This window comes from Pongo abelii, chromosome 1, assembly GCF_028885655.2.
Source record: "Pongo abelii isolate AG06213 chromosome 1, NHGRI_mPonAbe1-v2.0_pri, whole genome shotgun sequence".
NCBI classification, from domain to species: Eukaryota; Metazoa; Chordata; class Mammalia; order Primates; family Hominidae; genus Pongo; species Pongo abelii.
In genome coordinates, this window is record NC_071985.2 from 157061064 (window position 1) to 157086749 (window position 25686).

At 39.7% G+C, this 25686-nt stretch overlaps 1 protein-coding gene and 1 long non-coding RNA gene across 13 annotated transcripts in view; one reads left to right on the top strand and one right to left on the bottom strand.

Moving 5' to 3' along the window:
• The window catches only part of LOC129050588 (uncharacterized), a 183067-nt gene that overhangs the window by 144638 nt on the left and 12743 nt on the right, over positions 1 to 25686 (bottom strand). Inside the window, exon 3 of the long non-coding RNA XR_010135647.1 lies at positions 7231 to 7593. This is a non-coding gene — a long non-coding RNA (uncharacterized LOC129050588). The remainder of the gene's footprint in view (positions 1 to 7230; positions 7594 to 25686) is intronic.
• The window catches only part of ASB17 (ankyrin repeat and SOCS box containing 17), a 50600-nt gene continuing 25732 nt past the window's right edge, over positions 819 to 25686 (top strand). For 3 of the 12 annotated variants that reach the window (XM_054532971.1, XM_054532980.1, XM_054532977.1), the window contains exon 1: positions 819 to 988. The gene's annotated coding sequence lies outside the window, so the exon portion shown is untranslated. Of the gene's footprint in view, positions 989 to 18418; positions 18554 to 25686 lie in introns of all 12 variants that reach the window. The other 9 variants (XM_054532970.1, XM_054532974.1, XM_054532982.1 and 6 more) reach the window with 7 other exon arrangements.

A 25686-nucleotide genomic window follows, 5' to 3' on the forward strand; every position in this document is an offset into this window, starting at 1 on the left:
TCCTTTTTCCCTTAAATGATTTGTAATGCAAATGAAAGAATCTGAGAAGTCACAAGTTGGATTCTGACCTCTTAAATACAAGTTGGATTCTGACCTCTTAAATTAACTTCATTAAAATAGCTCTAACTACAGAAAAGAGCAGACCTTCTTGCTTTGGGGGTGAAAAGAATCACAATCTCAAATGTCAGTTGCCTCAGGCAGGCACATCACATTGAGTTGCATTTAAAGATAGCTTCAAGCTAGCTTCACACTGAATTATAAAAGTCACTGAAGTCATCTCTTTTCATCTAAAGGAAAATAATTTTAGTATTATTTAACATTGGGAATAATGGTTCACGGATACATAGCAGCCTACTAATTTTACCCTTATATAATACCAACTTTTCTCTGAAAAAATAAAAAGCCTATAAAGCTAGCTAATAAGTGATATAATTTGATATAATATCAGTGTATATATGAATTAACGTGATAAAAATGTAGAGACAATTCAGTAATTGTTTTAGTTGGCAGCAATGAAAATTTGTAGTTAATGATTATCTGATGAGGACAAGAAAACAGTTTTTTAAAGTCTAGAAGTATAAATCTGTGAAAACAAGTAAGGCCATCTCATAAAAAAAGTTTTAAAAGAAGGAGCTCTCTGGTAAAAGGAATTTGAGGAGATTACGTGTTTGAAATGCTTGTTCCCCGGTGCCGTAAAGAAATAGCACTTGAACATAAATTTAATTTACTCAGCAAGGCCATTTTTACTTCCTGCAGAAAGGGTATACTTGCCAGCAGTTTTGCCATGAGAGCATATTGAACAAAGGAGACAGGGTCATTTATGACCTGACGCATCCACCCTACTGCTGTGTCTGGTTTCCATTGGCTGGGAAAATGACCTCACATTCTGTATTTGTCCTGATTGGCAAGCAGCTTGGAACTTTTTAAAAGAGGCAAAGGCAGAGGAGAACAAAGGAAGGAGGAAGTAACTTGTGGAATGTTGAAAAAGGTAAAAACACCTTCAAATAATTAAGAGAAACAGGCTATATGACCTAATGTTTGCTTGAACCAGTATAAGCATGCCAGGGCAAATATTTAGGCTAAATTGTGGGAGTTAAGAACATTAAGTACATTGATTTCTTTATCATGGCTAGCAAATATTTAAGAATGTTAGCACAGGTCTTTGAATAAACTTTGCTTCTAAGAGAAGTTACTATTTATTCCTAATTAAATGGGGAGGAAAGTCTTTGAAAAGGAACCTGTACTTTACTTTTTACATTAAGAAAAACATATATTGGGTTGATCCAGCTAAAGATCCACAAAACATTCCTGGTTAGGCCAGTAATACCTTTTTACCATAAATTTTTCTAGCACTGATAGTGTTCCCAAAATATAGCACTTAGGCATTTGAGAAAACAGCAGAAGCTGGAAGACTACTCTCACCTTCCCCATTCCCTTCTTCCCTGAAACAGGCCATAAAAGCTAGGAAGGTCACTCTCTGGCCTTCTCCTTCCCTTCTAAAAGGGAATCAAAAGACTTTTTAAATTAATAAATAATATTTTACATATATATGGGGTACATGTGAGTATCTGTTACATGCATGGAATGTGAAATGATCAAGTAAGGGTATTTGGGGTATCCATCACCTTGAGTATTTATCATGTCTATGTGCTGAGAACATTTCAAATCCTCTTTTCTAACTATTGATACATTGTTGTTAACTATAGTCACCCTACTCTGCAATCGAACATTAGAATTTATATCTTCTATTAACTGTGTTGGTACTGATTGACCAACCTCTCTTCATCCCCTCTCCACTCCACCCACACATCCTTCCCACCTCTGGTATCTATCATTCTATTCTCTGCCTCCATAGATGAACTTCTTCAGCTTCTATATATGATAGATAACATGTGTCATTTGTCTTTTTGTGCTTGGCTAATTTCACTTGACCTAATGACCTTGAGTTCCATACAAATTGCTGCAAATGATATAATTTCATTATTTTTTATGGCCAAATAGTATTCAAGTATGTATATATATCACATTTTCTTTAACCATTCATCCATTGATGGACACTTAGTCTGATTACATCTTTGCTATTGTGAATAGTGCTGCAATAAACATGGGAGTGCAGGTATCACTTTGACATACTGATTTCTTTTCCTTTGGATAAATATCCAATAGTGAGATTGCTGATCAATGGGGGTTTTATTTTTAGACTTTTTAAATATATTTTCATAATGCTTTTCGTAGTGGCTGTCCTAATTTACATACCACCAGCAGTATGTGAGAGTTCCCTTTTCTCTCCATCTTTGCCAGCATCTATTATGTTTTATCTTTTTAATAGTAGCCATTCTACAACTAGGATAACATGCTATCTTACTGTGGTTTTGATTTGCATTTCCCTGATGGTTAGTGATGTTAAAAATTTCCACATACAGCTGTTGGCCATTTGTATATCTTCTTTTGGGAAATGTCCATTTGCATCCTTTTCCCACTTTTTAATTGAATTCGTTTTTTTAATTGTTGTTTTGAGTTTCTTGTATATTCAGATACTAACTTCCTTGTCAAATGAATGGTTTAAAAATATTTTCTCCCATTCAACAGGTTATCCCTTTACTCTGTTTATTGTCTTTGCTGTGCAGAAGATTTTTAGCTTAATATCTTAATATAGTTCTATTAGTTTTTCTTGTTTTGGTTTTTTTTGTTTGTTTTTTTGTCTGCGCTTTTGATCTTTTAGCCATGAGATCTTTGCCTATACTAATGTCCTGAAGTGATTACATTATGTTTTCTTCTAGCAGTTTTGTAGCTTCAGGTCTTATATTTAAGTCTTTCATCTATCTTGAGTTTATTTTTGTATACAGCAAAAGATAGGAGTCTGGTTTCATTTTTCTGCATGTGGATATCCAATTTCCCCAGCATCATTTATTGAAGAAGGAGTCCTTTTCCTGATGTATGTTCTTATAGCTTTAATTTAAAATCAGTTGATTGGGAGGCCAAGACAGGTGGATCACTTGAGGCCAGAAGTTCAAGACCAGCCTGGCCAACATGGCAAAACCCCATCTCTACTAAAAATACTAAAACATTAGCCAGGCATGGTGGTTCACGCCTGTAATTCCAGCTACTTGGGAGGCTAAGCTGGGAGAATCACTTGAACCCAGGAGGCGGAGGTTGCAGTGAGCCAAGATCACGCCACTGCACTCCAGCCTAGGTGACAGAGTGAGACCCTGTGGAAGAAGGAAGGAAGGAAGGAAGGAAGGAAGGAAGGAAGGAAGGAAGGAAGAGAAATCAACTGGCTATAAATATGTGGATATATTTCTAGATTATCTATTCTGTTCCATTAGTCTATGTGTCTGTTTTTATACCAATACCATGCTGTTTTGGTTACCATACCCTTGTAATATATTTTGAAGTCAGGTAGTGTGATGCCTCCAGCTTTGTTCTTTTGGTTCAGGATTGCTTTGGCTATTTGGGCTTTTTTGTTATTGTTCCATACAAATTTTTAGGAGTTTTTTTTTTAATTCTGTGAAAAATGAAATTGGTGTTTTGATAGGGATTGCATTGCATTTTTAGATTGCTTTGAGTAGTATGGTTCTTTTAATATTAGTTCTTTTGACCCATGAGCATGGGATGTCTTTCCATTTGTTTGCATTCTCTATAATTTCTTTCATCATTGTTTGTCTTGTTATTGATTTCTAGTTTTATTCCAATGTGGTCTAAGAAGATAGTTAATATGATTTTAGTCATTTAAAATTTGTTGAGACTTGTTGTGTGTGCTAATATATGCTCTATCTTGGAGAATGTTTGATGTACTGATGAGGAGAATGTATGTTCCGTAGCTGCTGGATGAAATGTTCTGTAAAACTCTGTCAGGCCCATTTAGTCTAATGTGCAATTTAAATCTAATGTTTCTTTGTTAATTGTCTGCCTAGATGATCTGTCTAATGCTGAGAGTCAGGTGTTGAAGTCTCCAATTTCATTTTCTTGAAGTCTATCTCTCCCTTTAAATCTAATAAGATTTGCTTTATATGTCTGGGTGCCCCAGTGTTGGGTGCATATATGTTTATAATTATTATATCTTCTTGTAGAATTAATCCCTTTATCATTATATAATGACCCCTTTTGTCTCTTTTTACTGTTTTGACAGTCTGTTTTATCTGATATAAGTATAGCTACTTGTGCTTGCTTTTGTTTCCATTTGCATGGAAAATCTTTTCCATCCCTTTACTTTCAGTCTTTATGTATTTTTACAAATGAAATGATTTCCTTGTAGGCAGCATACAGTAGGGTCATGTTTTATTGTCCATTCAGCCAGTCTGTATTTTCTAAATGGAAAGTTTAATCTGTTTACATTCAAGGTTATTATTTATATGTGGTGGCTTATTTCTGCCATGTTATTGATTTCTGATTGTTTTGTATATTCTCTCTCTCTCTCACTATTTATTGTTGTGGTTTGGTGGTTTTATATAGTGGCAACATTTGAGTCTTTTCTCTTCCCTGTTTGTGTGTTTGCTCTATGAGTAGGTTTCATATTTTCATGTGCTTCCATGATGATAGATATTATGCTTTCACTTCCAGGTGTAGGATTCCTTAAGCATTTCTTGTAGTTCTTGTCTAGTGGTGATGAATTCCCTCAGCTTTTGCTTGTCTAGGGAAGACTTTATTTCTGCTTCATTTATGAAGGCTAACTTTGCTGATTATAGTATCTGTGACTGGCAGAAGTTTTTTTCAGTATTTTGAATATATCATTCTATTTTCTCCTGGTCTGTAAGATTTCTGCTGAGAAATCTACTGTTAGTCTGATGGGGGTTCCTTCATAGGTGACTAGATGTTTTCTCTTGCCGTTTTAGAATGCTCTCTGTGTTTTGACTTTAGACATTTTGGCTATAATGTGCAGTGGAGAATCTCAGAGCAACCTGTATCTGCATGTCTAAATCCCTTGCTACATTTGGGAAGTTTTCATCTATTACTTAATTAAATACATTTTCTTTTTTTTATTTATTTTTTCTTTGAGACAGGGTCTCACTCTGTCACCCAGGCTGGAGTACAGTGGTGTGATCTTGACTCACTGCAACCTACACCTCCTAGGCTCAAGCAATCCTCCCATCTCGGCCTCCTGAGTAGCTGGGACTACAGGTGTGTGCCACCAAGCCCAGCTGACTTTTTTTTTTAGAGAGAGGGTTTTTCCATGTTGCTCAGGTTGGTCTCAAATTCCTGGGCTCAAGCAGTCCACCCACCTTTGCCTCCCAAAGTGCTGGGATTACAGGTGTGAGCCACCACACCTGGCCTAAATAGGTTTTCTATCCCTTTTGTTTTTCTCTTTGCCTTCTGGGACTCCAAAATTTTGACTAACTGGCCACTTTATGGACTTCCATATGTCAGGAAGTCTTTGCCCATTCTTTTTTTTTTCTTTATTTTTATTTGACTGGGTCATTTCAAAACACCTGTCTTCAAGTTTGAGATTTTTCTTTTGCTTGATCTAGTCTATTGTGGATGCTTTCAAATGTATTTTGTATTTCATTCATGAGTCCTTTATTTACAGAATTTCTGTTTGGCTCTTTTTTATGGTATCTATCTCTTTGATAAATTTCTTATTCATATCTTGAATTGTTTTTCTTATTATTTTTCAGCATTCTCTTGTATTCCACTGAGCTTCCTCAAAAATCAATATTTTGAATTTTTCTGAGAGTTTGTAAATTTATTTTTGACTGGAATTTGTTGCTGGAGAATTCTTGTGTTCCTTTGGAGGTGTCACATTTACTTGCTTTTTAATGTTTTCTGTGTCCTTATATTGATATCTGTGCAACTGGTCTAATGGTCGCTTCTTCCAATTTTTTGAATTTGCTTTTGTAGGGGCGGACCGTTTCCTGATGATATATCTGTAGTGTTGGGTAGGGCACTTTGGCTATAATTCTGGGTGCCTGCAGTACTGTAGTCTTGGTATGATTCTTTGGCTGTAAACAGTATTAGTTGAGTCTGATTTCCTTGATGGCTTAGAGTGTGGTTATTAGTAGAGGCTGTGATGAAGTTTTGCTGGGAATGGGGATACCAGGTGGGCCAGTCTTCAGGTCCCAGTGATGGTAGCAGTGGGTTGAACATGTCTGCCTTTGGTGCCCTAATGTGGTGTATGCTGGCACCAGTAATAGCAGGTCCAGCCAGGCTGATTCTCAGGCCTATATGCATCTTGCTCAGATGCCAGTGGGGGCAGCAGTGGGCCAAACAAATGGATAGGTTCTCAGGCCTCTGGATAGCAGGCATGGCATGAGCAATGGTGGCAGCAGTGGCAGGAAAACCCTCTGCATCCCAAGTGGTGCACATTGGTCTTAATGGTGACTGCAATGAGCTGGGCAGGCTAGTTTCCAGGCCTGCAAATGATACATGAAGATAAGTTCCAGCTGTGATGGTAGCAGCAGGGTGGGTGGGTCCAACCTCAACACCTCTAGAGAAGTACTCAGGTACCAACAGTGGTGGCCCGGGCTGTATAATTCCCCAGGCCCCGGGACTGTGTGCTCTAACACTAAGGGGTTAGGGTGTGAAGCTATGCAAGGCAGACTTGTCTTCAGGCCTCTCAATGGTGTGTACAGACACTGACTGTGGTGGGCAGGGGCGGGGTGATTCCCCAGGCCCCTGGCAGAGTACTCAGGGATGCAATACAGCCTTGAAACTAAGGAGGCCAGGGTTGCTTCAGTGGCATCAGCTGTACACAGGGGAGTGAGAAACTGCTTCACTCGTACTTCAGCCCTAACAGCATCAGCCCATGCTTGACTTGCACTTTATCTCCAGTAATGGCAGCTTGTGTTCCACACATGCTTTAGTCCACATGCAGCAGTCCACAGCAGTAACAACCATAGGCAGGAAACTCTATCTGGGCATGTGAAAGTGCACAGTGGCTTCACTGCTGGAGGCAGTTGCAGCCTGTGGCCTGCCCTTTGGCCCTAGCATCAGATCTAGCTCCAGCAGTGGTTGCATGCAAAGGATGTCAGTGAGGCTCCAGGGATATGTAAATGCAGGTGCTGCTAAGCCTCAGGGTGAGGTGCAGTCTGTTGGCATTGGGATCTTAAAATAGCACCTTGCTGTAGCTGCTTAGGTCTCTGGGAGCGTGTGGGACCCAGGAGCAGTGCCATTGTGTGGTCTCCAGGCAGCTCCTTATGTTAGTTTCAAGGCCTGCAAGAGTTGAGGCCCTCTCCCATGGCTAAGATTGCAGGAGTTCATGGTGGGAATGGAGCCCACTGGGGGTCTCTCACTTACCTTTCCCTGCACTGGGGAGTCTCTCCTGGCTCCCAGCTGATCCTGGTCAAGCAGGTTGCCTCTCTTTCTTATTCTTCCTTGCTTTAGGTGTTTCCTGTCACTTCTCCATTGAATTCCAGTGTTCTCTCCTGGATGATCTATTCGAAGTGTGATTATCTACTCACTATTTAGGTTCTCCTTTGTGGAGGAGGTGAGTAGGAGATGTCTCTGGTCAGCTGTCTTGAAGCCCCTCGGCAGCTGAGTTCAATAGTTGCTCTAAAGAGAAGTAGGCATCAGTGGCCTTTTAATGTAGAGATTATTTATTTAGCCGTTTTTAAAAAGTCTTGAACTCCAAAGGTTTAAGACTACTTCCAATCTAAGTATCTAAAGAAAAAAAAAGTCAAGACAGAAGGCAAATAAGAAAGGACAATAATCACAACTGCTGGGTGGTACTATTGTTCTGAAAGTATTTGAGCTATTTTTTAGCATTAACAGCAGCCTAAGTCATCTCTGAATATTTATTTCTGAAGGCTCTCATGTCACATAAAACTTACATTAAATAACCAGAATCTACAAGGAACTTAAACAAATTTACAAAAAAAAAAAAAAAAAACCAACCCCTTTAAAAAGTGGGCAAAGGACATAAACAGACACTTCTCAAAAGAAGACATACATGTGACCAACAAACATATGAGAAAAGCTCAACATCATTGATCATTAGAGAAATGAAAATCAAAACCACAATGAGATATCACCTCACGCCAGTAAGAATGGCAATTATTAAAAAGTCAAAAAGCAACAGATGCTGGCAAGGCTGTGGAGAAAAAGGACACTTTTACACTGTTGGTAGGAGTGTAAATTAGTTCAACCATTGTGGAGGACAGTGTGGCTATTCCTCAAAGACCTAGAGGCAGAAATACCATTTGACCCAGAAATCTCTTTACTGGGTATATACCCAAAGGAATATAAATCATTCTATTATAAAGATACATGCATGTGTATGTTCATTGCAGCACTATTCACAATAGCAAAGTCATGGAATCAACCTAAATGCCATCAATGATAGGCAGGATAAAGAAAATGTGGTACATATACACCATGGAATACCACACAGCCATAAAAAGGAGCAAGAACATGTCCTTTGCAGGGACATGGATGGAGTTGGAAGCCATTATCCTCAGCAAACTAACACAAGAACAGAAAACCAAAACCATATGTTCTCACTTATAAGTGGGAGCTGAATGATGAGATCACATGGACACATGGTGGGGAACAACACACGCTGGGCACCTGTTAGGGTGGAGGGAGAAGGAAGAGCATCAAGAAGAATAGCTAATGGATGCTGGGCTTAATACCTGGGTGATGGGATGATCTGTGCAGTAATCTACCATGGCACACGTTTACCTATATAACAAACCTGCACATCCTGCAAATGTATCCCTGAACTTAAAATAAAAGTTGAAAAAAAAACATATTAAATAAATTTCTATGCTTTTCTCTTGTTAATCATCTCTTTTCTTCTTTTTTCTTTTTTTTTTTTTTTTTTTTTTTGAGACAGAGTCTCGCTCTGTTGCCCAGGCTGAAGTGCAGTGGCGCTATGTCGGCTCACTGCAAGCTCCTTCTCCTGGGTTCACACCATTCTCCTGCCTCAGCCTCCCTAGTAGCTGGGACTACAGGCACCCGCCACCACGCCCAGCTAATTTTTTGTATTTTTAGTGGAGATGGGGTTTCACCATCTTAGCCAGGATGGTCTCTATCTCCTCACCTCGCGATCCGCCCGCCTTGGCTTCCCAAAGTGCTGGGATTACAGGCGTGAGCCACCGTGCCCGGTCGCTAAGCTCATAATAGTAAAACAGCAAGAGAAGAAGAGGGCATAGAAGTCCCTTTAAGCATGCCGTTTTCAGCTGGCTGAGAGTGGCTACCCAAAGCACTTTGTGAAGAATTCTTAAGCTTACTGTATGCTCAGCAGGAAATAGTGCCTCACAATCAAACATCTGCCATGGAAAAGGAAGATCCTTTGGTACATTGCAGACATTTCCTTCAAAGGCAATAGCAAGGCAAAGAAGCCCCCAGCAACAATTATTTAACACCAACTTGAAATTTTTAGACAGTATAATAAGGCAGGAAACAAAATGTGAACTGTAACTATTGTACTCAGAGTCAAAATTATTTGTATTTTTAGATGATACTCCTTTCTAACTAAAAATGGAATAAAAAAAACTGAAATTAAAAAGATTAATAAGAGAGCCCAGTAAGATTTCTGATAATAAAGTAAGTATTCAAAATTCAAGAGTTTTCCTATATTCCTATAATAACCAGTTAGAAAACATAATGGAAAAATCCCACTCAGAATACAAACAAAATATATAAAATACATAGGAATAAGTGTATTATGAAATGTATTGAGGTCCTATATGAAGAAAACAATGAAACTTTGAGTGATCTAAAAGGGACTTAAATAAATGAATGACCATCTCAAGTTTCCAGATGAAAAGATTCAATATTTAAAAAAATTTATTCTCCTCATATTAATTCATAAAACAAGTACAGTTCCTATCAAATATAGGAGAACTCAACCATGATATAAACACAACTTAAAAATCTAAATCATAGAGGAGGATAAACTTGAACTGGCAATTATTAAAAGATAACAGAAAACTAGAAAATTGTTTTGGGAAGTATTGACCCAAAAAGACATAAATAGATAAATGTAATGATTAGAAAGCCCAGAAATATTTATTTATGAGATTGATATACATGGTATATAATAAAGGAAGTGTTTTTGTGATCAAAGTATGACTCAGGTTATTTTGTTGGATATAAAGTTGGGTCTCTTCTTCATGGAAAACCAAAAATTAATGTCAAAATCATTGAAAATAACTAAATATGTAAAATAAAAATATATCAAATCTAGGTGTTGATACAGATTAATATTTATATAATCTTGAGAGATGGTGAGAATGGACTTCCTAAGCATAAAAAAAATAACAATGAGAAACACCAATGGACTAAACTTCAGAACACTTTAACAAGTATATAAACACACATATATCTCTCTTTTTTCTTTCTTCTTTTTCTGAGACAGAGTCTTGCTCTGTCACCCAGGCTGGAGTGCAGTGGCGTGATCTTGGCTCACTGCAACCTCTGCCTCCCAGATTCAAGTGATTCTTCTGCCTCAGCCTCCCGAGTAGCTGGGACTACAGGCACCTGCCACCATGCCTGACTAATATTTTTTGTATTTTTCAGAGATGGGGTTTCACCATGTTGGCTGGCTGGTCTCGAACTCCTGAGCTCAGATGATCCACTCACCTCAGCCTCCCAAAGTGCTGAGATTACAGGCGTGAGCCACCATGCCCAGCCCACATATATATCTCAAAATAATTTTTTTAATTAAACTAAATTTTACAATACATGTGACTAACAAAGAATGGACATCCTGACAAATTGATTTAAAAAATAATAAGACACATATTTTAATAAAGAAAGAAAGAGTAATAGTAGGTATTACTAATTCACAAAACAATAAATTTATTGATATTTATTTTTATTTTTATTTCAATAAGTTTTGGGGGAACAGGTGGTGTTTGGTTACATTAATAAGTTCTTTAGTGGTGATTTCTGAGATTTTGGTGCACCCATCACCCAAGCAGTGTACACTGTACCCAAAGTGTAGTATTTTATGCCTCACCCCCCTCCCACCCTTTCCCCTGAGTCCCCAAAGTCCACTGTACTATTCTTATGCCTTTGCATCCTCATAGCGTAGGTCCCACTTAAGAGTGAGAACATACAATGTTTGGTTTTCCATCCTGAGCTACTCCTCTCAGAATAATGGTCTCCAGTTCCATCCAGGTTGCTGTGAATGCCACTATTTCATTCCTTTTTATGGCTGAGTAGTATTCCATGGTATACATACCACAATTTCTTTATCCACTAGTTGATTAATCAGCTTTTGGGCTGATTCTATATTTTTGCAATTGTGAATTATGCTGCTGTAAACATGTGTGTGCAAGTATCTTTTTTGTATAATAACTTCTTTTCCTCTGGGTATATACCCAGTAGTGGGATTGCTGGATGGTAGTTCTACTTTTAGTTCTTTAAGGAATCTCCACACTGTTTTCATAGTGTTTGTGCAGTTTACATTCCCACCATGGAGTGTAAAATGTTCCCTTTTCACCACATGCACACCAACATCTATTAATTTTTATTTTTTGATTATGGCCATTCTTGCAGGAGTAAGGTGGTGTCTCATTGTGGTTTTGATTTGCAACAAAACAATAAATTTAAATTGCCAACAAACATATGAACAATATTGCTTCACTAGTACTCAAATTAACACTGAAAAAAATTCACCATTTTCTCTATCACATTAGTTAAGCTTTAAGAAAATTTTAATGCCCAGAGTTGGTTAGGTTTTAGTGTAAAGGTACCCTCATAAATTGCTAATAGGATTATATATCGGTAAAAATCTTTTTGGATGGTTCACTAGACAGAATAATGTTTCTCCAAAATATCCACATCTTAATCTCCAGACCCTAAGAATATGTCGATCACTTGACAAAGGGGATTTTGCTGATGTGATTAAGACTCTTGAGATGGGGGGATTATCCTGGATTAGCCATATCGATGTGGGCTCAATGTAATCACAGCGATGCTTACAAAGGAAAGATGGAGGCAGGAACGTCAGTTAGACAAGGAGATGAAATGATGGAGGAAGCAGAGGTGAGAAAGAGAGAGAGGAAAGAGATTTGAAGATGCTACACTATTGTCTTTAAAGATGGAGGAAGGGACTATAAACCAAGAAATGCAGGCCGCCACTAAAACCTAAAAACCAAAAGGAGAATAATGATGTAAGAATGAAAATGTATTCCACAGACCTTATCAACCATTTATTCCCCAGCGCCTGCAGTAGTAATGCAGCCCTGCTAACCTACAGAACTGTTAAGAACGTAAATTTCTCTGCCCAGCCCCACCACTGTCTCGGAAGTGAGGAGCGGCTCTGTCCGCCCCCGCACCGTCTGGGAAGTGAGGCGCGCCTCTGCCGGCCGTTGCCCTGTTTGGAAAGTTAGGAGCTCCTCTGCCTGGCCCCCCCACCGTCTGGGATGTGAGGAGCGCCTCTGCCGGCCCGCCGACCCCTGAGGGAAATGAGGGGCGCCTCTGCCTGGCCCGCCGTCCCGTGCGGGAAATGAGGAGCGCCTCTGCCCGGCCTCCCCACTGCCCACCGTCTGGGAAGTGAGGAGCCACTCTGCCCGGCCACTGTGCAACCAACCCTCCAAGTGTGAAGTGGCAACCTTGTGTGTGATCTTTCTGCCCTCCCCAAGTTTGCATTTTTGACATTAAAGTTTACTTTTAAATTAAAAGTTTCAAATTGCAGAATATAAAAAAGAACATAAATTTATATTGTTTAAAATCACTAAGTTTGTGGTAACTTGTTTTTGTTTTGTTTGAGACAGTGTCTCACTCTGTTACCCAGGTTGAGTGCAGTGGCGCAATCTTGGCTCACTGCAACCTCCACCTCCCCTGTTGAAGCGATTCTCATGCCTCTGCCTCCAGAGCAGCTGGGATTACAGGCGTGGGCCACCACACCCGCCTAATTGTTGTATTCTTAGTAGAGACGGGTTTTCCCCATGTTGGACAGGTTGGCCACAAACTCCTGGCCTCAAGTGATCCGCCTGCCTCGGCCTCACAAAGTGCTGGGATTACAGGCATGAGCCACCGCACCTGGCCAGTTTGTGGTAATTTGTTATAGCAGCAATAGAAAATTCACACAGAAAGCAATTAGACAATTTTCAAATTATACCTGTTCTATGACGCAGCAACTTTATTTCTAGAAGATGTTATCAGAGAGAATACAAAATAGCTAAGTAAAAATAGGTTCACTGCAACATTGAATAGTACTTAACAATTGAAAGTTACCTAAATTCGAAATAGGGGATTTATTAAATAAATTTGTTGGATATATTAAATATATTTATTAAATACATTATAAAAATACAACAGCAATAAAAAAAAACAACGCTGCTCGAAAATATTTAGAGAAATGGGGAAATGGCCATGATAAGCTTTCTTCTTAAAGGTAGTTTACAAAACAGTATTACATGTAGTATAATACTAATTTTTAAAAAGATATATATCTCACTATATTCAAAATGTTTATGGTAATCTCTAGGTAGTGAGATTATTTATAGGTGATTTTCCTGTATACTTTAGTAAAGACTAATTTTATAATCAACAAGAGTTATAAATGTATAATTATATACATATTTGCTAAAAAAAAGCCTATGTAATATAAATATGTTTATAAATAGCAATATCAGTTATTACAAGTGTAAAATAGCCTCAAAATATAATTGTGTTTTCTGCCACAATAAACAATCCTAGATTCTCTAATATTTGGAGATTCATTTACATCAGCTCTACCTGTGTAAGCAGAACCCTCCAGTGGTGCTTGCCTGGTCTCACCTACTATCCCTTAATTCAATTTCCAATTTTGGGAGCCCTGTCAATCATGAAAGTTACCCGAAAATAACAAATGACCAAGTTTGCCAAGCCACTAGCCTTAACATTGTGTGCCATATTAAGTCATCTGACTTTCTACTATTTTAAAGTACATTGGCTTTGCAAATTGTTGAGTTGGTTTTTTGTTTGTTTGCTTTTTTTTTCTGATACTCAAAGACCATTTTTATTTTATATTTGGGCCAGGTGCAGTGGCTCGCACCTGTAATCCTCGTACTTTGGGAGGCCAAGGCAAGAAAATAGCTTGAGCCCAAGAGTTTAAGACCAGCCTGGACAACATAGTGAAACTCTGTCTCTAAAAAGAAAAAAAAAGTTTACATTTATGTTCTGGATAAATCAGAATACCACCAATTAAATGAAAATTGTTACACACACACACACACACACACAGCGTCATGCACTGAACAATATTTTAGTCAAAAATAGACCACATATATGATGGTAGTCCCATAAGATAATAATAGGGCTGAAAACTTCCTATTGTGACATTGTAGCCATCATAACATCATAGTGTGATGTATTACTCACGTTTGTGGTGATGTTGGTGTAAACAAACCTACTATGCTGCCAGTTTTATAGAAGTGTAGCTCATACAATTCTGTACAGTATATAATAGTTGATAATGATAATAAATGACTACATTACCAGCTTATGTATTTACTACACTATACTTTTTATCATTTAGAGTGTACTCCTTCTACTTTTCTTAAAAAGGCAACTGTAAGCAGTCTCACACAGGTCCTTCAGAAGCTATTCTAGAAGAAGGTACTGTTATCATAGATGACAGCTTCATTTGTGTTACTACTCCTGAACACCCTCCGATAGGACAAGATATGGAGGTGTAGATTGCCCTACCCTGTATGAGTGGGTGTCTTCCAATCCTCCGGAGCCCTAAATAGAACAAAAAGAAGTAAGGGAGAATATGCTTTCTCTGCTTGTTTTTGAGCTGGAATGTCAGTCTTCTGCATTCAGTCTGGAACTATACCACCAGCCACTCTTCTGGGTCTCCAGTTTGCTGACAGAAGATCATGGGATTTCTCAGTCTTCAAAATCACATGAGCCAATGTCTTATAAATCTCTTTTTCTGTGTGTGTGTGTGTGTGTATATATATATATATATATATATATACACACACACATACATATATGTATATGTGTATGTATGTCCTATTGATTCTGTTTCTTGGGAGAATCCTGACTAACACAATATCTAAGAAATGATGTATTATACATATAAAATTGAAAACAATAGGCAGAAAATACAATATTAAAATGCCATATTTTAGATGCCTGGAGGTTAATTTTATTTTGTTTGTTGACTTGAAATACAGTCTTACATGGTTGTTCCTTTCTCAACAAAGCCTTAGCTGACACCTTTCCCCTAGGGTGAATGGGAAGACTAATCTTTGCAATTCCACTATACCTTATATTGACTTAAAATATATGATTGCACTTAACAGCCTTGAATTGAAATGAACTAGTAAGACATTACTTCCTATCTTTGACAGAATCAACATCCTTGAAGGCAGGGATCGGATCATACTTATCTATGTACCCAAGGGCCTAGCACATGCTTGCAGACAGTCAATAAAATGCTTAGTGAATGCTAAACTTCATGGGAAAGTCTAGAGGTCTATAGAGTCATCTGTCTTTCAGCTCTTTCATTAAAGCCATGTTTCTCAAAGTGCAGGGCTGGGGCAAGCTAGTGCCCTCTAGAAGACATTTGGCTATGTCAGGAGACATTTTTGTATGTCACAACTGAAGAGGGTCCTAAAACCACCTAGTGAATGAAGGTCAGGTACGCCACTAAACATCCTACAATGCCCAGGACAGCCACCGACAACAAAATGTCCAGCCCAAAATGTCAAAAGTGCCTAGGTTGGTAAACCCAACGTTAGAGGAATGCAATCGAGCTAATTAAGCAAGGGTCCTAACCCTTCTACCATCACCCTCCTAAACAAAAGTTTGGCCTTATGCAAAAGAAAGAATATCAATAGCAGCAACTTTAAACGTGTATAACAATTTGTTTTAGAGAGCATTTTGCAACCTGAGGGCTCAAGGTCGAAAGGGCTCAAATTAGTGGTAAATTAGGAGGAAAAATATATTTTTATTCTGAGCCAAACACTTTCTTTTTTTTTTTTAATTATACTTTAAGTTCTAGGGTACATGTGCAGAACATGCAGTTTTGTTACATAGATATACATGTGCCTTGTTGGTTTGCTGCACCATCAACTCGTCACTTACATTAGGTATTTATCCTAATGCTATCCCTCCCCCAGCCCCCCAACCCACGACAGGCCCCCGTGTATGATGTTCCCCTTCCTGTGTCCAAGTGTTCTCATTGTTCAATTTCCACCTATGAGTGAGAACATGTGGTGTTTGGTTTTCTGTCCTTGTGATAGTTTGCTGAGAATGATGGTTTCCAGCTTCATCCGTGTCCTTGCAAAGGACATGAACTCATCCTTTTTTATGGCTGCATAGCATTCCATGGTGTATATATGCCACATTTTCTTAATCCAGTCTATCATTGATGGACATTTGGGTCGGTTCCAAGTCTTTGCTATTGTGAATAGTGCCGCAATAAACATACGTGTACATGTGTCTTTATAGCAGCATGATTTATAATTCTTTGGGTATATACCCAGTAATGGGATTGCTGGGTCAAATGGTATTTCAAGTTCTAGATCCTTGAGGAATCGCCACACTGTCTTCCACAATGGTTGAACTAATTTACACTCCCACCGACGTGTAAAAGTGTTCCTCTTTCTCCACATCCTCTCCAGTATCTGTCGTTGCCTGACTTTTTAATGATTGCCATTCTAACTGGTGTGAGATGGTATCTCATTGTGGTTTTGATTTGCATTTCTCTGATGACCAGTGATGATGAGCATGTTTTCATGTGTCTGTTGGCGGCAGAAATATCTTCTTTTGAGAAGTGTCTATTCATATCCTTTGCCCACTTTTTGATGAGGTTGTTTTTTTCTTGTAAATTTGTTTAAGTTCATTGTAGATTCTGGATATTAGCCCTTTGTCAGATGTGCAGATTGCAAAAATTTTCTCCCATTCTGTAGGTTGCCTGTTCACTGTGATGGTAATTTCTTTTGCTGTGCAGAAGCTCTTTAGTTTAATTAGATCCCCTTTGTCAATTTTGGCTTTTGTTGCCATTGCTTTTTGTGTTTTAGTCATGAAGTCCTTGCCCATGCCTGTGTCCTGAATGGTATTGCCTAGGTTTTCTTCTAGGGTTTTTATGGTTTTAGGTCTAACATGTAAGTCTTTAATCCATCTTGAATTAATTTTTGTATAAGGTGTAAGGAAAGGATACAGTTTCAGCTTTCTACATATGGCTAGCCAGTTTTCCCAGCATCATTTATTAAATAGGGAATCGTTTCCCCATTTCTTGTTTTTGTAAGGTTTGTCAAACATCAGATGGTTGTAGATGTGTGGTGTTATTTCTGAGGGCTCTGTTCTGTTCCATTTGTCTATATCTCTGTTTTGGTACCAGTACCATGCTGTTTTGGTTACTGTAGCCTTGTAGTATAGTTTGAAGTCAGGTTGCGTGATGTCTCCAGCTTTGTTATTTTTACTTAGAATTGCCTTGGCAATGAGGGCTCTTTTTTGATTCCATATGTACTTTAGAGTAGTTTTTTCCAATTCTGTGAAGAAAGTCATTGGTAGCTTGATGGGGATGGCACTGAATCTATAAATTACCTTGGGCAGTATGGCCATTTTTATGATATTGATTCTTCCTACCCATGAGCATGGAATGTTCTTCCATTTGTTTGTGTCCTCTTTTATTTTCTTGAGCAGTGGTTTGTAGTTCTCCATGAAGAGGTCCTTCACATCCCTTGTAAGCTGGATTCCTAGGTATTTTATTCTCTTTATAGCAATTGTGAATGGGAGTTCACTCATGATTTGGCTCTCTGTCTGTTATTGGTGTATAGGAATGCTTGTGATTTTTGCACAATGACTTTGTATCCTGAGACTTTGCTGAGGTTGCTTATCAGCTTAAGGAGATTTTGGGCTGAGACGATGGGGTTTTCTAAATATACAGTCATGTCATCTGCAGACAGAGACAATTTGACTTCCTCTTTTCCAAATTGAATACGCTTTATTTCTTTCTCTTGCCTGATTGCCCTGGCCAGAACTTCCAATACTATGTTGAATAGGACACTCATGAACACTTTCTTCTTAACTTCTGGCCAGTTCATTCATCATTTACTCTGAACCTAATCAGTAGCTGCCTCATCAGTGATTTCTCATGTTACCTCAATTTCTGAGCCTAGACAAGATCACCTGTGTCAAGAGATCCCTTTCTTCCAGTTGTTGTTTTGGTAATAATTTTATTTTTATGATTTTCTTTCCTTTAATTCAGTTAAAGAATGTGGCTTAGCTCAGTTCTTCTTTTTCACATTAGGCCTCTTAAAAAATATTAATTCTAATATTGGCTAAAAACATTTTACAATAAAGCCTGATTGAAAGATAATGAAATGGCATCCTTAACAATCAAGAGCAAGAAAAACAACCAGCTGTGGCCTTCCCCTTTTCCTTCTCAGTTGGGCCTTAAATGGCATTCCAAAGACGCTGCTCCTGGAACAGCCTTCTACAATCAATACAACCTCTTGGAGTTTTTACTGTCTCTGGCACTGGCAAGTTCCCTCTTTCTCACTCTCTCTCTCTTACTGTTATCTTGCTATAGAATGCCTGTTGACCACCAGGTATATGGCAGAATAACTGGATTTCTGCAAGCCAATGTGGAAGACTAGAAGGCAAACCTGGTCAAAAAGGAGTGTAGGAAAACAGAGGCTGTTCTAGAGGCAAGCTGAGGCTGAAGGTAATTTACTGAGTAGAACACCTTTGCTGTAAGAAAAAGTCAACTTTGACAATGCTGCAGTTCTCTCGTTTCCAAAAAAGCAGAGTTAGGAGATGGAAGGAAGGAAGGAAGGAAGGAAAGAAGGAAAGAAGGAAGGAAGGAAGGAAGGAAAGAAGGAAGGAAGGAAGGAAGGAAGGGAGGGAAAGAAATCAGGAGAAAGGAAGGAATGGAGTTAAGGAGAAGAGGGAAATGGAATGAGCATTTATTGAATACCTGCCACACAACATACTATACTTTGCTATTTGTTGTGTCATTTAATCCTCACAATAGTTCTGTAAGGTAGGTAATATTGTCTCATTTTTTTCAAATAAGAAGAGTGAAGTTCACAGAGGTTAAGTAACTTGCCCAAAATCACATAGTTGGGATTTGAACACATATCTGTCTGATCCCAAAGTCTGAAAAAAAAAAAAAGTAAGCGGTAGGCTCCGGAAAGATGTTTGTTAAAATGTATTAAGAAAAATAATTTTAGGAACATGGTACCAGGCCTGATGGGAAACTGAAGTGAGATATGGGATTGTTCTTCCTGAAATAAGATATCTGGTCCCTATACCTACTCCATAATGCTTTTTAAAAACAGATAATATTTATTCATTTATTTCCTGCACAAATAATTGTAGAACACTAAGTGAAAGGCACTGTGCTAGTTGCCATTGAGTACAAGTGTGAACAAAGCATGAAATTTAGCCTAGCAGAGAAAGAAAGCAAACATGAAATTATAACACAGTTTGATAAATATTATAACAAGTGACACCCCAATGAGGTATGGGAAACAAGTAATTATTGATAAAGAGAAATGTCAGTTTCAGGTTGAGGCTTAAGGCATGAGTAAGCAAAACTGAAAAATCTTTCTTCCACAAAAGTCGACATTAAGTTTGAAGGAACTGCACACACGTACACACAAACAATACTCTCATTCAAAATGATAAAAGAAAGACCTCTGTCACTTCATCTGCCATGTCATTCATCACAACAGAGCTAATTTCAGAGCATGTGGTGAAAAGCAGCATTGGACTGAAAGCCAGATTTGAATTTTCATCTAGGCTTGCCTGAGTGCTGGCTATATGACTATGGGAAAGTAACTTTACCTTCTCTGAGCCTAAGTTTTCTCATCTGCTAAGGGAGTTAAGCTAAACCATTTCTAAAGTCTCTCCCACTTTTAACACTGTGTAGTTCTAACTCTAATGACTACTCAATTACATATCATAGCTTGCTAATCAGAAACTTGATTGGTAACTCTCTCAGAATGTTAGGCTTTTGAATGTTTATGGAGAAGTGGAGCCAGATGGAGGAATAGAAAGCTCCACCCATTGTCCCCCCAGTAAGGACACCGAGTTAACAACTATCTACTCAGAAAAGAATCAACTTCATAATAACCAAAAATCGGGTGAGATTTTAACTTCATATCACTGAAAGAGGCACTGAAGAGATAGAATAAACAGTCCTGAATCACCAGTGCCACCCCTCTGCCTCCCTGGGCAGCAGTAACGTGATGCTGATAGCATCTCTAGGAACTAGGGGAGAAAGAACACAGCAATTGTGAGACATTGAACTCAGTGCTATTCTGTTAAAGAAGAAAGACCAAACTCAGCTGACACCTGCCCACAAAGAGAGCATTTGAACCAGCCCTAGCCAGAGGGAAAGTACCTATCTCAGAGGTCCAAATATGAGTGCCTATGAAGCTCACCACCAAGGGCTATAGCACTCTGTGTCTCTAAGTAAACTTGAAAGGTAGTCTGGGATGTAACTAGGACTGCAACTCCGTAGGCAAGTCCTAGTGCTGAATTAGGGCAAGAGACAACGGACTGGGTGGGCACATGACATACCAAGACACCAGCTTGGGCAGCAAGGGAGTGACAGCATCACTCTTCCCCTAACCCAAGGCTACACAGCTCTCAGCTCCAGAAGAGACCCCTTCCTTCTGCTTGAGGAGAGGAGAGGAGAGGGAAGAGTGAGGAGGACTGTATTACATCTAAGACACTAGCCCAGCCAGGATAGCAGGATAGGGCACCAGTCAGAGTTGTGAGGCCCCTGTTCCAGGCCCTTGCTCCCAGACAACATTGCTAGACACACTCTGGGCTGGAAGGAAACCCATTGCCTTAAAGGAAAGGACCCAGTCCTACCAGCGTTCATTACCTGCTAACTGAAGAGCCCCTGAGCCCTGAATAACTAGCAGCAATAACCAGGTACTACATTGAGGGCCTTGGGTGAGCCTCTGAGACTTGCTGGCTTCAGGTGAGACTCAGCACATAACCAGCTATGGTAGCTATGGGGCAAAACTTCTTCTGCTTGAGAAAAGCAGAGGAAAAAGTAAAGGGGACTTTGTCTTCCACCTTAAACACCAGTACAGTCACAGAGGAGTAGAGCACCAAGTGGGTTCTTGGGATCCCTGACTCCAGGACTTTACTCTTGAATGGCATTTCTGGACTTGCCCTGGGCCAGAGGGAAGCTTACATCACTAAGGGTGAGTCCCAGGCCAGGGAGCATTCACACAGCTGACTTAAGAGACCTTGAGCCTTAAGGGAACATCAGTTGTAGTCTGGCATTATTCCTCACAGCCTGTGGTAGCAGGGTGGGGCTCCTCTGCCTTTGGAAAGGGTAAGAAAGAGTGGGAAGGACTGTGTCATGTGGGTTGAGTGCCAGCTCAGCCACAATATAATAGAATACCAGGTAGACTTCTAAGGTTTTTGACTCTAGTCTCTGACTCCCGGACAACACTTCTGAACCCACCCGGGGCCTGGGGGACCTCACTGCCCTAAAGGGAAGGACACAGGCTGGCCTGGCTTTTCCACTTGCTGATTGTAGAGCCCCAGGGCCTTGAGTGAACATAGGCAGTAAACAGGGAAGGCCCTGGACAAGAACCAGCTCTGTGCTAGCTTCAGGTCTTACCCAGTGCAATCACAGAGGTATTGACCGCAGTGTGTTTATGCCACTCCATCCCTAGCTTTAGGTGGCTCAGAACAGAGAGAGAAAGAGACTCTGTATGTTGGAGAGAAAGTAAAGGAAGGGAACAAGAGTATCTGCCTGGTAATCCAGAGAATTCTCCTAGATCTTGTCCAAGACCATCAAGGCAGTACCTCTATGGGGAAAAGTTGAAAGCCTTTCCTCTAAGATATGGAACATGAGAAGAATGCCCACTGACACCACTGTTACTCAACATAGTACTGGAAGTCCTAGCTAGAGCAATCAGACAAGAGAAAAATATAAAAGGCATCCAAATTGGATAGGAAGAAGTCAAATTATCCTTGTCTGCTGATGATATAATCTTATATTTGGAAAACCCTACACTCCACAGGAAAACTACTAGAACTGATAAATACAAAATCCACATAAAAAACTTAATAGCATTTCTATATGCCAACAGTGAAGAATGTAGAAAAGTAATTTAAAAAGTAATCCCATTTGCAATAACAACACATAAAATTTAAAACCTAGGAATTACCTTGACCAAAGAAGAGAAAGACCTCTATAATGAAAACTATAAAACATTGATGAAGGAAATTGAAGAGGACATCAAAAATGAAAAAAAAATTCCAAGTTCACGGATTGCAAGAATCAATATTGTTAAAATGCCTTAACTACACAAAGCAATCTACAGATTCAATGCAATCTCTAACAAAATACCAATGACATTCTTCACAGAGACAGAAAAAGCAATCCTAAAATTTATATGGAAACACAAAATACCCAGAATAGCCAAAGCTATCCTAAGCAAAAAGAAAAAAATGGAAGAATCACATTCCTGACTTCAAATTATACTATAGAGCTATAGTAACCAAAACAGCATGGTACTGGCAAAAACAAAAACAAAAAATCCAACACATAGACCAATAGAACAGAATAGAGAACCCAGAAACAAACCCAGAAAAAATTAGGGAAATTCTCCAGGATATTGGTCTGGGCAACCAAAGCAAACAGGAACAAATGAGGTCACATCAAGTTAAAAAGCTTCTGCACAGCAAAGGATAGAACCAAGAAAGTGAAGAGACCACTCATGGAATGGGAGAAAATATTTGCAAACTACCCCTCTGACAAGGGATTAATAACAAGAATATATCAGGAGCTCAAACAACTCTATAGAAAAAAATCTAATAATCCGATCAAAACATGGGCAAAAGATTTGAATAGACATTTCTCAAAAGAAGACATACCAAAGGCAAACAGGCAAAGAAAAACGTGTGCAACATCACTGACCATCAGAGAAATGCAAATCAAAACCACAATGAGATATCATCTCACCTCTATTAAAATGGCTTGTATCCAAAAGACAGGTAATAACAAATGCTGGCAAGGATGTGGAGAAACGGGAACCCTTGTACACTGTTGGCGAGAATGTAAATTAGCACAACCACTATGGAGAACAGATTGGAGATTCTTCAAAAAACTAAAAGTTGGGCTACTATGTGTTCCAGCAATCCTACTGCTGGATATATACCCAAAAGAAAGGAAATCATCCAAGATGGCCGAATAGGAACAGCTCCAGTCTACAGCTCCCAGCATGACCGATGAAGAAGATGGGTGATTCATGCATTTCCAACTGAGGTACTGGGTTCATCTCACTGGGGATTGTCGGACAGTGTGGGGAGGACAGTGGGTGCAGCCCACCGAGCATGAGCCGAAGCAGGGCAAGGCATCACCTCACCTGGGAAGCACAAGGGGTCAAGGAATTCCCTTTCCTAGCCAAGGGAAGCGGTGACGGACGGCACCTGGAAAATCGGGACACTCCCACCCTAATACTGAGCTTTTCCAATGGTCTTAGCAAACAGCACACCAGGAGATTATATCCCACACCTGGATCGGAGGGTCCCACGCCCACAAAGCCTCACTCATTGCTAGCACAGCAGTCTGAGATCGAACTGCAAGGCAGCAGTGAGGCTGAGGGAGGGGCACCCACCATTGTTGTGGCTTGAGTAGGTAAACAAAGCAGGCTAGGAACCTAGAACTGGGTGGAGCCCACTGCAGCTCAAGGAGGCCTGCCTGCCTCTGTAGACTCCACCTCTGGGGGCAGGGCATAGCCAAACAAAAGGCAGCAGAAACCTTTGCAGACTTAAATGTCCCTGTCTGACAGCTTTGAAGAGAGTAGTGGTTCTCCCAGCAAGGAGTTTGTGATCTTAGAACGGACAGACTGCCTATTCAAGTGGATCCCTGACCCCTGAGTAGCCTAACTGGGAGGCACCCTCCAGCAGGGGCAGACTGACACCTCACATGGCCGGGTAGCCCTCTGAGACAAAGCTTCCGGAGGAACGATCAGGCAGCAACATTTGCTGTTCAACAATATTCTCTGTTCTGCAGCCTCCGCTGCTGATACCCAGGCAAACAGGGTCTGGAATGGACCTCCAGCAAACTCCAACAGACCTGCAGCTGAAGGTCCTGACTGTTAGAAGGAAAACTAACAAACAGAAAGGACATCCACACCAAAACTCCATCTGTACGTCACCATCATCAAAGACCAAAGGTAGATAAAACCACAAAGATGGGGAAAAAAACAGAGCAGAAAAGCTGAAAATTCGAAAAATCAGAGCAACTCTCCCCCTCCAAAGGAACGCAGCTCCTCGCCAGCAACGGAACAAAGCTGGATGGAGAATGACTTCAATGAGTTGAGAGAAGAAGGCTTCAGATGATCAAACTTCTCTGAGCTAAAGGAGGAAGTTTGAATCCATCACAAAGAAGCTAAAAATCTTGAAAAAAGATTAGACGAATGGCTAACTAGAATAACCAGTGTAGAGAAGTCCTTAAGTGACCTAATGGAGCTGAAAACCATGGCACGAGAACTACGTGATGAATGCACAAGCTTCAGTAGCCGATTCGACCAGCTGGAAGAAAGGGTATCAGTGATTGAAGATCAAATGAATGAAATGAAGCAAGAAGAGAAGTTTAGAGAAAAAAGAGTAAAAAGAAATGAAGAAAGCCTCCAAGAAATATGGGACTATGTGAAAAGACCAAATCTACGTCTGATTGGTGTACCTGAAAGTGACGGGGAGAATGGAACCAAGTTGGAAAACACTCTGCAGGATATTATCCAGGAGAACTTCCACAACCTAGCAAGGCAGGCCAACATTCAAATTCAAGAAATACACAGAATGCCACAAAGACACTCCTCGAGAAGAGCAACTCCAAGACACACAATTGTCAGATTCACCAAAGTTGAAATGAAGGAAAAAATGTTATGGGCAGCCAGAGAGAAAGGTCAGGTTACCCACAGAGGGAAGCCCATCAGACTAACAGCAGATCTTTGGCAGAAACTCTACAAGCCACAAGAGAGTGGGGACGAGTATTCAACATTCTTAAAGAAAAGAATTTTCAATCCAGAATTTCATATCCAGCCAAACTAAGCTTCATAAGTGAAGGAGAAATAAAACGCTTTACAGACAAGCAAACGCTGAGAGATTTTGTCACCACCAGGCCTGCCTTACAAGAGCTCCTGAAGGAAGCACTAAACATGGAAAGGAACAACCGATACCAGCCACTGCAAAAACATGCCAAATTGTAAAGACCATCAAGGCTAGGAAGAAACTGCATCAACTAATGAGCAAAATAACCAGCTAACATCATAATGACAGGATCAAATTCACACATAACAATATTAACCTTAAATGTAAATGGGCTAAATGCTCTACTTAAAAGACACAGACTGGCAAATTGGATAAAGAGTCAAGACCCATCAGTGTGCTGTATTCAGGAGACCCTTCTCACGTGCAGAGACACACATAGGCTCAAAATAAAGGGATGGAGGAAGATCTGCCAAGCAAATGGAAAACAAAAAAAGGCAGGGGTTGCAATCCTAGTCTCTGATAAAACAGACTTTAAACCAACAAAGATCAAAAGAGACAAAGAAGGCCCTTACATAATAGTAAAGGGATCAATTCAACAAGAAGAGCTAACTATCCTAAATATATATGCACCCAATACAGGAGCACCCAGATTCATAGAGCAAGTCCTCAGAGACCTACAAAGAGACCTAGACTCCCACACAATAATAATGAGAGACTTTAACACCCCACTGTCAATATTAGACAGATCAATGAGACAGCAAGTTAACAAGGATATCCAGGAATTGAACTCAGCTCTGCACCAAGTGGACCTAATAGACATCTACA